Below are 10,952 nucleotides of genomic sequence, written 5' to 3' on the forward strand. Positions count from 1 at the left end.
TGAGAAATCTCAACCTTCCACATCAAACACTATTGGTACCCCTACTGCCTCATCTGAAGATGAATTTATTAATCCTTTTCACTCTCAGCCAGAAACAACCATATATGAGATCTCTTCAAATTTGGAAGATAATTTGCATGTCGGTGCTGTTCCGACCACGAGAATTCACAAAGATCACCCATTGGAGAATATTATAGGTGATGTGTCCTCCAGTGTACAAACCAGAGGTAGCTTGAATGAGCACACCTGTGTTTATACAAGCATTAAGGAAACGGGTATACTGAACGAATGTTTGTACTCCTGCTTTATAAGCCAAATTGAACCAAAGAATTATCAAATGGCTTTAAAGGACAGCTCGTGGGTCGAAGCCATGCAAGAAGAGTTGGCTCAGTTCGAGAAAATGGAAGTTTGGACTTTGGTTGAAAAACCAAGGAATGTGCATGCTATAGGCACAAAATGGGTATTCAAGTGTAAGAGAGATGATAAGGGAATTATCGTAAGAAATAAGGCGAGGCTGGTTGTTAAAGGTTTTAATCAGCAAGAGGGTATTGATTACAATGAGGTGTTCGCTCTGTCCCCGGTTAGAAGCGATTCGATTGTTTTTGGCGTTTGCTGCATTTAAAAAGATGAAGGTATTTCAGTTGGATGTGAAGAGCGCGTTTCTAAACGGGAAAGTTGATGAGGTTGTGTATGTTGAGCAACCTCCGGGTTTTCCTGACCCAGACTTTCCTGATCACGTATACAGGTTGAGCAAGGCGTTGTATGGGTTACATCAGGCACCTCGTGCCTGGTATTCAACGTTATCAGACTACTTGCTGGAAAACGGTTTTGAAAGGGGATTGATCGACAGTACGTTGTTTGTGAAGAGAGAAGGATGTGACTTCCTGCTGGTTCAAGTCTACGTGGATGATATCATTTTTGCTGCATCAAGAGTATCCATGTGTCAGGATTTTGAGGCTGTCATGAAGAAACGATTCGAGATGAGTGCTATGGGTGAACTAACTTTCTTTCTAGGATTGCAGGTTGATCAGAAGAAGGACGGGATGTTCATTCATCAAACGAAGTACGTTCATGATGTGCTAAAGAGATTCAAGATGGAGGACAGCTCTCCATATGACACTCCAATCTGCGTCAATCACAAATTGGGTGCTGAATCAGATGGTGACGCAGATGTGGACCCAACTCTGTATCGGGCGATAATAGGTTCATTAATGTATTTAACTGCTTCTAGGCCTGATAGAATGTTTGCTGTTTGTCTTTGTGCACGTTTTCAGGCAAATCCGAAAGAATCTCATTTGAAAGGTGCAAAGAGGATACTACGGTATCTCAAGGGCAAGCCGAAGCTAGGGTTGTGGTACCCAAAGGGAGGAGACGTTGAACTGGTGGCATATACAGATTCTGATTATGGGGGATGCAATCAGAGTCGGAAGTCAACAACAGGAGGCTGTCAGTTTCTTGGAGGAAGATTAGTTTCCTGGCAGTGCAAGAAACAGACATCAGTTGCAATTTCAACATGCGAAGCTGAATACATGGCAGCATCCAACTGCTGCTCTCAGGTTTTGTGGATTCAGCAACAATTACGCGACTATGGTCTGAATTTGTTACTCACTCCTATTTTAATTGATAACACTGCCGCCATCTCAGTAATTAACAATCCCGTGAAGCATAGTAAAACTAAGCATATTGACATTCGTCATCACTTCATACGGGATTATGCTGAGAAGAAACTGATCAAGATCGAAAAAGTTGATACACTGGAAAACTTTGCTGATTTGTTTACAAAAGCGTTTGATAAAGCCAGATTTCAAAACCTAATTGAGCTGAACGGGATGATCAATCCCGAGTAACCATGTCTTTCTGTTTATTTAAAATAAAAAAAATAATAATAAAAAAAAAATGTGTCATTATTGCTTAAAATTAGTCGGTTACCTCAGTTTGATGGACATATCCTCGGATATGTTTTGGTCCTCGTTTCGACTTAGAGAATGAGGATCGCCATTAACCGGAAGACTGAAAGTGACCGGGGCAGTTATGACGTGTGTTCTTTCAGTTGTTGAAAATTAGTCGGTCATTCTTAGTAAGAAGGACACATACTTGTATGTGGTCGGTCCAGTTGATCCATTGGATCTTCAGGATTGCCGTTTACCTGAAGACTTTGACGTGATCGGGGCGATTGAAATCAAAAATTTTATTGGGAAATGAAATTACTCTTCAAGTCTAATACTTCGTAAGAAGTTCTTTGCTTGTTTAACAGAAAATTGATCCAACCTTGGAAAATGATATATATACTGATTGTGTGTGCTTAACTAGTGAAGTTATTAAGCTTAAAAGGCTTTAGAACAGTCATTGTATGTCATGGTAATTTTTATGGTGCGTAAAAGTGTATGTGATATTAACTTAAATTACTCGATTTTACGTGGAAACTCCTTAAGAGTTTTGAATGTCTTCATACATATCTTTCCGAATTATAGGCAGAAAAGCGACTACCCAGTCATACACGAGCCCGTGAGTGTTCTGATTCCCGTAATGAAAGCATTTCAAGACACTGCAGTGATCCAGATTCGGGACTTGCAGTGGTTTAGTACTCCAAAGTCTATAAGTATGTATCGTTCAAAAAAAAAAAAAATATATGTATATTTTTCAGTACTTATGAGTCATTGTAACAATCAAGACTTCTCAATTCTGGAGTAAGAAAAGAACGGGAAGCAGACAACGAGTATCTACAAGTTAATCAGACACTATGGGTCGAAGTCAATTCGGGATGACTTGGGTATAGCCAAATACGCTTTGAGAATAGATAGAAGGCATCATTATCTCTGAGTTGTTGCCTACTTAAAATTTTGAGCTTAACTGAACCTTAATCCGTATCACAGAAACGATGAAAACCATTTAAGTTATTTACATGCCTACAACCTGTTTTCTCTAAGTCATAATACAGCTAAACACGGATCCAAGTGACAGTCACGTAGTTAGTATGATTCCTGTTAGGATCTTTTCTAAAAACGTAGTGGTCCCTGACTAGACTGAAATTTGATCCCTTATTTCGTTAAATTTTTATAAGTTTTTCTATTTTTGTAGTTGTATTATTGTATAACTGGTTACTTGGACATGATCATTTTTGTTTAACTCTTTTTGGAAGCTTCTAATGTTAAGTGCAAGATTCTTCAAACTTAAAGGGTTGATTTTGAAATTACGGGCGAAGTTGTTGAATTCGGCGAAGTTGTGCTTAACTTCGCCTAGGCGAAGTTAAGCGTAACTTCGCCTGAACAAACTCTGCCCTATATAAGGACTTTTAAAACTGGAACAGTTCCATTATTTTCAAATTTCCGGCGAACTTATAATCAAAAAAAAAAAAACAGTTTATCCAGCGATCGTGTTTGCTTTTCGATTTCGATCTTTGTTTCCAGTTTCTAGTGTTCATTGACGGTATGTGTTGTCAATATCATTCCCAAACTTACTCGTTCTTTATTGTTCTTACCCGGTTCGAGACCTCGGGTCGTCGAACCTTCAAAACCTAGATTTTCAACCTTATGTTACGTGTTCATGGACGACCTTTACGTCTTAACACCATTATTATGTGTTGTTTGTCTCTCCTTGATTGTCAAATCGTTGCGAAAACATCGGATCTAGGCCTTTGAATCTGAACAGTCGCCGTTTCAGATTCAGGCGAAGTTATGGTTAAGGCGAAGTTATCCGCAACTTCGCCTGTGGCTTAATTTCGCCTAAGGCGAAGTTATCCACAACTTCGCCTGAAGCTTAATTTCGCCTGAGGCGAAGTTATTTTTAACTTCGCCTTGAACTCAATTTCACCTGAGGCGATGTTGTGATAAGACGAAGTTATCATCAACTTCGCCTATACCATTTTACTTCACAGTTTTTAGACGAACTTACAGACAAAGCGAAGTTGTTCCCAACTTCGCCTCACCTTTAAGTTCGCCTGTACAGGTTTAATCACAACTTCGCTCGTGGTACAAAGCGAACTTGTGAGTTGCTTAAACGTTGTCTAACTTGTTTCGTTTTGCGTAGATAAGGCTGCTGTTGGCGGTGCTGGTGGTGACGACAGTGATGATCAACGACAATTCTTTCCGGCCCATAACCAGTATATCATTTTAGATCCAGACGCAAGAGGCGTAGAAGACTACAGGGAGATTATCACGTTTCTCCAGAGATCAAGAATCTTTCATGCGATCACAAATACACTGCCCATTTCACTGCCTAACATAGAAGACTTTTGGGAAACAGTATACTATGATTGCAGGCCTGAGCCCCCGGTAATGCGAGCAACCGTCAATGGTCATGATGTGCAGTTTTCCTCGGAAGATATACGGTTGGCTCTGCAGTTTGGTGAAGAAACAAGAGATGACCCAACGGAGTTCGTAGCTCCTTTTCGTGATGGAGCGTATTTGAGGATGGGTTATTCGGGTCCGCTGGGGGACTCGCAGAGGAGGAAAGGGTTTTTGCTGGATCAGTGGCGCTTCCTGATGCATGTATTAGTTGTATGCATGTCTGGGAGGAAGGCAGGAACGGATGGGATGGGCGCGACGATGCAGTCTGCCATGGCTGCGCTGACTTACAACCGACGATATTCATTCAGTCAACTGATCTTTTACGAGATCGATCGTCAGAGGAGGGCTGTAGCGCGCGAGCGATTTATCATGTATCCTCGGTTCTTACAAAAGATTCTGAATCATGTCGCTCCGTCGCTACCGCAGAGACGCCCTATTAGGTACGTCGAATGCGTGACGAAACGTATCTTTGCTCAGTGCCGCACTTCGAGCACTCGTAGCAAGCCTGAGCTGCGTCCCAGGCATACTCCATTATTCGGGTATCTCATCAACCCGGAGTATGTTCCTGCAGGAGGGGACGAGTTCAGAGACCCACAGCCACATCAGGCGGCAGCACCCCATGCTGTACCAGCTGCGCCTGTTGTATCTACTGTTGCCTCTGCTGCTGTGCCAGCTGCTGCATCTCCTGCTGTGTCTACTGCTGAAGATGTCGATCTTGATGCTGTCTTTGGTGGACATGGATTGTTTGATATGGATGTCTCAGTTTCTCAGGTCATGAATGTTACTAGAGCAGTTACTTCGGTAGCTGACTCCGATCTTGACGAAACGTTTGCTGAAGCGAGACGACTGATGGTGTCTCGGGAGAGAACTACGGGAAAGAGGCCGAGAACTGTTGACGAGGATGAGGAGGAAGTTGATGAAGACGAAGCAGTTCAGATTGTGCTCAGACGTTCACGAAGAGAACGGACAGGTATGGGTTCGGGAGCTGGAGAATCTTCGAGGCTGGTACGCTTTGCTCCACCTGCCTTGTCTGGTATGTCTCTTATTCCTTCTACAGCACAGGTTACTGCTGTCGAGACGTCGGCCCCAGCAGTTGTGTCTCTACCACCCCAATCGCTTACTTCACCGGTGGTAGTTGCACGATTTGTTGAGTCGACCGTCACTACTACTGCAGAGTTACCAAGTGTACCACCTGCGGTCACTTCTGCTGCTGATGTCCCGCCAACTCCAACGCCTACTTCTGACTCCGAAAGGATTGCATCGCTAGAGCGGATTGTTGCTGAACAGTCAAAGACCATTCAAAGGTTAGTGGAATCCAATCGACTACAAGCAGCCCTCCTGGTTGAACACGGAAGAGTTATAGATGCCCTCAAGGTATTCTTGGCATCTCAGGGGGAGAAGACTTGTAGGGGAGATGAGTTGAGGACGAAACGGAGAGAAGATCATGACGATGATCCCAATGCACCGGAAGGTGCAGGTTGTGAGCTGCCAAGAACCTCTCAGGCTCTTGGGGCTTCCACAGCTGAGGGGGAGTCTACAAGCGCAGCCGGTGACGACGTTGTAAATGTTGATGATGATGCTGATGTTGAAGATGTTATAGATGCGTTGAAAGAGTTGGATGAGGATGATGATGAGTTTATGAATGAAGATGATGTGCTGCCAGTTGATGAGATCGAGAGGATCGGAGAGCAGATTACTGTTAAAAACGTGTTAGAGGAAGGGGAGATTGTAGATGACTCCGTGGAACACGAGATTCCGGAGGTTGAGATGCCAGAGATGGGTGATAAGACTGTTGAGGAAGATGCTGAATGGGAGGAACAACCGAATTGGAAAGAGGGTTGTGCTCACTGGTTCATAAAGACGAAGAAGCCGGCGATCCCTAAGATGTTCAGAAAAAGTTACAATATTAAGGGATACGCTGAAGCCAAGAAAGGTATTATCTGCTGGTTATATGACGAGCAGCTGCGGCTCTTCGTGATCAAGAGATATGATGGAATTCAGTACTTCAGGAGAACGTTGAGATCTTTAAACACACTGCCTGAATGTGAGGTAAAAGATTTAGCCAGATTGGGATTAATAAACCGAAGTGAAGACAACATGGCTAGAATCATTGGGAAGATCGTGTGGAAGGAGTGCGTTAGAGAGAAAAAGTTTGAGCTACTAAAACCACAAAAAGGGAAACTTGTCGAAGACAAGGATAGAGGTCTGAGAGTTGATGGTAAACCTTGGATGGTTATGAAATACAAACCGATCCGGTGCCTTAAAGAAGTACCGATGAAGCTCATGCCCAAGGACGTGCTCAAAGACCTAAAATGGTGGTTCGTGGATTGTGAGACAGCGGAGGCGGTAATGGAAGATGAGGATGAACAAGAAGTGCTTAGGGTTTACGACCCGATGCATCTTGTTAATCTATCGCAGGCTGATCTGAAAGTGCTCAACGAGAAGAAGATCTTCTACATTCCTGCTTGGAAGGATCAAGCTAGGAAATATCAACGGGTGGTGTCGGTATGTGTTAGAGAAGGAGCGCACGCGTAGAGATGCAAGATTACAAGACTCAAGATTTGAAGATCAAGATATGAAGCTACTGCCAAGGGGGAGTCTGTTGGTACATGTGTGTCAGTAGTTCATAGTCTAGCATTTGTAATCGAGTCTGTAATGTAATTATGTTTATGATTATCTTTATGTTTTTGTACGTGCGAAGTTGTCAACAAGTTCGCTCAGGCGAACTTGTTGAACCAGCGAAGTTATTGACAACTTCGCCTATGGCGAAGTTGTCGTGTTTATAAACTGTTCGCTGAAACAGTTTCGGTAGTTGGTTTTTAGGGTTTCGTTTCAGCTGTTCACTTCGTGTGTTACGTGTCAGTGTCTGTAATAGTGACCTCGAGTCACGTGTTCGGTTATCAATATAACGTGTTCGTTCATTGCTCGTGTGTTTTGGTTTATACATATTCTGCACTCGTATCTACCAACGCAGGGATTCCGCACCTGCGTTGTTAGCGACATCCCGTGTACGATCCGTCCGGGAACCTACACGGATCCTGTGGAGTTCAAATAAATTATTGTGGTGGTGGTGGGGGGGGGGGGGGGTCGACTTCATAATGTGATTGATGTTTAGGGATTTGCAAGATCCTTAAATTTTTCGATAATAACATGAAATCTGTTTGATGCATAAATGTGAGTTAGGATCTGTAAAGAACAGCCACACAGAACCAATTTTACAGTCATTGTGGTACTACCTGTATTTTGCTCAATATATAAAATTTTAGTTGAATAGATTTGCGTTATCTATCTCATTTATACACACACACACAAAAGAAACTAGTAGGAGTTCATATATGTTTTCCTATTCAGTTATCAATGAATGGATTTCTTGGGTAATAGGGGTCAAACCGCGCAAATTTTTAATTTGGGTAGAAATAGGTTGGGTTAACCAACAAACAGTTTTTGTCCCTTTTATCTTATAAACACTAAATATGATTACATAAACTTTTATCAAATGACGCGGGGCGTATGTATTGAAAATAAACTTTGGGTGAATTTCATCACACTTGGCCCGTTTAACCCTTTCTCAATCTATCTAATATAGTTGATTTGACCCATTCCTGTTAAAACATAGCCCAAATCGACACATTCATAAGAAATGTAATTACGAAAATCTCAACCTCTAGGCTCTATATAGTAGTATACTAGCATAGCGTATGGTGATCCTATACGGGTTGAGTTGGGAACTTTAGGTAGGAGTGTAACATCTGGTCCAATTGTCCAATATGGTTATGATTATAATATGTGGGCCCCAAACACCCCTTATTGGTGAGCCATGGCTGCGGAACTTGCAGTTGACTTAGAAGTGATTCCAAGTCAGCTTGTTCTTTTGGGCTACTAGTACAAGTAAATTGCTGGGTAATAAGTTGAATCGGATTTAGGCCATAACTAGTGATCCTATACGGGTCGATTTGGGTATAAAATACTATACTGGTGATTCTAAACAAGTACAATCAATCGCTTTTGAAATGAATCGACATTAATATTTTGTGATGCATTAATTAATATTGAACAGATACTTAGGTGTCCTTGAGGCTGTACCAGAAACAGATCAACAAGGAGATAGGAGTGCGTCTTAATGCCTTCGTTGCTGATGTATTCTCTGGCTTTTTGTCTCTCACTTGTGTTTTTTCCTCTAATCTATATTTTGTGGAAAATATGATTGTATTGTTTCATCAACCTTAAACTCATTTTTTAAGGTTTGCTTGCTTTGTTGTTATGGATTTTTTCTAAATGAATATTCTATGGTATGTAAAATAATATTGTTTAAATGTTAAACTATTTGACAATTACTACTGCTTTAAAGTTTGTATTATTTATCCAATCTTGAATATTCAATAGCTATGAATAAAGCTAGGCATGCTCAAAGTTGACAGAACACTAAAATTTAGTTTGTACAGAAGAGTGACCACATTTATCTGGTGCACATCGAAATTGATTTAGGATCCAAACTGGTTCCTATACTGAAATAGCTTTTATCATTTGATACAAGAAACCAGTTTGCGAGAAAAGTTTGGACCGGACCTGTGGGATCAAGATTCAACAAGGAAAGACTGGAATCTTCTCAACCTCCTCAAAGAAATGGCTAAGTACGGAATACGAGAAAACTTGGCCCTTCGAGCAAGCCTAGAACTTATTGAAGCAAGGTATTTTACTTTCAAGCAAAGTTATCTTCAAGAATTCTTCTTAGTGTTAGTTTGAGCAAACTACACTTCATCAAGCAAGGTTTGTTTCAGAGCAAACCCTTGACTTAACCAAGCTGAAACCAAGTATTTTGGTGGATCGAGGAAGGTTTGATAATAAACAATGATCCAGGCACACTTGAAGGAAGTTATTGAAGAAATTACTCTAAGGACTTCCAACGAGAAAGGTTCAACCTCAATAAAGCTACAGTGTCACAAATACACTTAACTTGTTCAAATAAGTTAAAGACAAAAGGTTGAAGGGATCAATGAAGAACAAGTTTGCTCGTAGGATTTTATCAAGCAAAGTTTGATATTATCATGAAGATTGAAGTATGCTTGAAGAATATTTTCTTAGGAAAATATTCTAAGTAAAGCTTACTCGGAGAATTTTTCCAAGCATACTTATGGTTACAAAGGTTGCTCGACCAGGATAAAAACTTACAAGCTTACTCGAAGACCTGTTTACACTTGTAATATTTTTGAATACGTTTGAATATTTTATGTTTCAATCATTAGGGTTTCTAGAAGGTTTCATGTGTGCCTATTTAAGAAAACTTTAGGGCACATTTATGAAAATGAACACAGATAGCGAATATTATGATTTGACGGCTGGCACCTTCTCGTGAAAGAAATATTTTGTACGGACGGTTGCCTCAAAGAAACATTCCACCTAAAAATCCTAATAGATCTTCAATGTATTCTTGATAATATTAATCGAAATCTTTTGAGTGACTTTTTGTGTTTGTTTCATTATTGTTCGTCTAGAAACACTTTGAATATCTTTGATTTCGCCTTTGATGTTCATTGGATTTTCACAGGAGCAGACCCCGTGACCGTCTTATCAACACGTTGTTGTTGGTTACGAGACTGATTGTTGTGGTTGATAGATCTGTCCTGACAAGTGGTATCAGAGCCTTGTCTCTGCACTTGTGAAGATTTGTTGTTGCTAATTGTGAAGTATTACTGAATATTTACTGATTTTGAAGAAGAAGAAGAATGATGAAGTCAGCTGAGCACTGTTCCATTGGTTAGTGATGTCAGCAGCCATGTTCTTCATTGTTAGCAGCCAAACCAATTCCAATACCCAAATCAAAATCAAGGCCAACAAAGACTGTTCAACAACAATATCTTTTAGCTACAAAACCATCAACAAATAGTCCCACAACAACAACCATTTCAAGGAAACCAACAAATCCCTCCACAAGCTTCTACCAATCAAAACAGGAACAATGCCAGTCAGCCAAGAAACCAAGGGAATGTTGCTTTGGCACAACAACCACAAGATGATGTGTTTGACTGGAGTAACCATGCTGAAGACATTGAGAAAGCTAATGTAGCATTCATGAAAAATATTGAAAATGAAGCTAAATCTTCTTCATCTGAGGTAAATTCAAATCCCACAACTTTTGAATTACTTGAAATGAATAATATCTTAAGAAAAGAAGTTGGTAAATTGCAAACTGAGTGTTTTAAGAAACAAAGCATGAGAAATGTCTATGAGATGAGTGAGCTAACATATGAAAACCAAATCAAGAGTTTGTAACAAGACCGTATGGACAATTATAACATTCAGTTAAGATACACTACTGAGATTGAAGGATTAAAGAAAATGTATCTTTATGAGAAATTGAAGAACACTCAACTTCAAGTTGAAGTTGATTTTCTAAAGAATCTAGTGTCCACTGGTAACATCTGTGGAAAGTTGAAGAAAATCAAAGAGGAAGATAATTACAAAGTTGTTCATCCACCCTTTAATGATAATTATTCATTAAATGTGGACAAAGAAAAAAGAAGTCCTTATCTTGATCAATTCAAAAATGTGTTTGAAGATAAAAAGGAGTTTGTAGAAAATTATAAAATGGTTGAGGTTGATGAAGAAGGTGAGTTTGTGATGAAGGCTGTTGAAAGAAAAGAAATTTGGTGAAAGATCTGTTGGTAT

The sequence above is a fragment of the Bidens hawaiensis genome, unplaced genomic scaffold (genome assembly GCF_021521415.1).
Source record: "Bidens hawaiensis isolate Kalapana, Puna unplaced genomic scaffold, B.hawaiensis_p1.1 tig00023071_1, whole genome shotgun sequence".
NCBI classification, from domain to species: Eukaryota; Viridiplantae; Streptophyta; class Magnoliopsida; order Asterales; family Asteraceae; genus Bidens; species Bidens hawaiensis.